The sequence below is a fragment of the Myotis davidii genome, unplaced genomic scaffold, assembly GCF_000327345.1.
Source record: "Myotis davidii unplaced genomic scaffold, ASM32734v1 scaffold281, whole genome shotgun sequence".
NCBI classification, from domain to species: Eukaryota; Metazoa; Chordata; class Mammalia; order Chiroptera; family Vespertilionidae; genus Myotis; species Myotis davidii.
This window is the reverse complement of record NW_006293784.1, coordinates 7,329,305-7,331,235: the sequence shown is the minus strand read 5'-3', so window position 1 is coordinate 7,331,235 and position 1,931 is coordinate 7,329,305.

The window sequence follows — 1,931 nt, the reverse complement described above, 5'->3', positions numbered from 1 at the left end:
AGTTTAGGAAAAAAATTATGATCGCAAGTAAGTGAAGTTACTTGCGATATTCAAAAACTTAAGGGAACCTTTACTACATTGACATATTTAGCAATATCATCATCACTAATAAAAGCAGACTTAGAACTGGACGCCATTTCGAAGCTTTGATAGCGCTCCCGGCATTTTTGGCGAAAGACAGGAGGAGCACGATCGCCCTCCCCAGCACTCTAGGGGTTAAAATGAGCAATTAGGAATATAGTGAACATAGACATATTAATCATCATCTTTATTCCTTCTTCTCATTCCTTTTCCAAGTGGTGTGGATATTTAGCACTTGTTAGCTACTTCATTATCCATAAAAATGGGGTACATAGGAAAAACTCACATTTGATACAAAAACATATATTTTGTATTCCTTCAGAGTCCGGACTTCACTTTCTATGAGAAACGGAGAAGCAGTGTCACTGGATTTTATCTGCACTCCCTCTCCCACCAAGAGGCAAGAGACATCACCAGTATTATGAACACACAAACAAACAGGACTGGTAACTCATGTCAGCCTCATAATTGTATTTCTCAAAAATAATTGAAAGCTTGGCTGGTGTGGCTCAGTGGTTGGGCATCAACATATGAGCCAGGAGGTCACAGCTCCATTCTTGGTCAGGGCACATGCCTGGATTTCGGGCTCCATCCCCAGTGGGGGACACGCAGGAGGCAGCCAATCAATGATTCTAATCATTGATGTTTCCCTCTCTCTCTCTCCCTCTCCCTTCCTCTCTGAAATCAATAAAAAAATATTTTTTAAAAATAGCTAAACATTGAGCTAAAGTAAATAAACCAAGATCTTTTCCTAGGTCAAAGGCTTCTGTAAAGACTACATTTTCCCAGTAGGTGGCAGTATTTTCTTTCTTCAGCGTAAGTAGAACGCTTGAAGATTTGCCTCAAGGTTTGTTGCATTTGTTTTTGTTTTACTATTTATTTGTTCAGTAAACTGCAGGTGACAATAAACAAGTTAATAAAACTTACGTTTCTTTCATTTTCTTTAAAAGAAATCACTCTTGGAGGTTTGCAAACGCCCCAGGTGGGGAAATTTATGCTTTGGCTACATTCAATAGCAAGGTGTATGCAGAGGGAGACCATGCTGTAACCCTCCTCCCCATTTCCTGATAGAAGTTACTTCTAAAGACTGGCTAATTGATAGTAATGTCTTGGAGAAAACATGTCATGTTTTTCTGCCTCTATAATGGTAAAATAATACACAGACTCTAGAATTCTTGTTTGTAGGACAAACTATTCATTAAACTATGAAGATGTCTTTCCTAGGTGGTCAATAATGAACTTTAAAAATTAACCGCACACCCTATTTTAATGGTAACACCTATATTTTTGCAACTGTACAAGACCTCTCAGTACCCCAACAGATGGCTAGGTGCTGTCACACGTCTGACATGAATTAAATGTCAAAACTAGGTTTGAGGAAGAAAGGATTGAAAGTCCACGGACATATGTTGGAGTTGAAAGACGGAGGTGTTCATTAGTGGAATCATATCTCAGGCACTTTATCTTCAAAAAAAAAAAATACTGTGTTAGAAAGAATGGGGAAGGCTGCGTCGGAAGCATGCGTTGCACTGGTTTCTCAGAAGTACTTTTCCATCAACAGCGTTGCTATGTTCAAGAGCTCAGTGTTTTCACTGGAAATAAGATGGTCCGAATTTTCTCATCCACTCCATCTGAGAATATTCAACTAATACCAGAAGGTAGGCTTTAGGGTATTTTTAAACAATTCTCTGCTTTCGAGAGGAGCCATCTCGTGCTGCTCCTCCCGTCTTCCGCCACCAGGACCTCGGGAGCCCCTGCCGGGCCTCGGCCTCGCACAATCGCCAGGTCCAGGTGAGGCTGCCCAGCCCGGCGACTCCGACGCGCTGACAGGTGGCGTCGCCCTCCTCCCA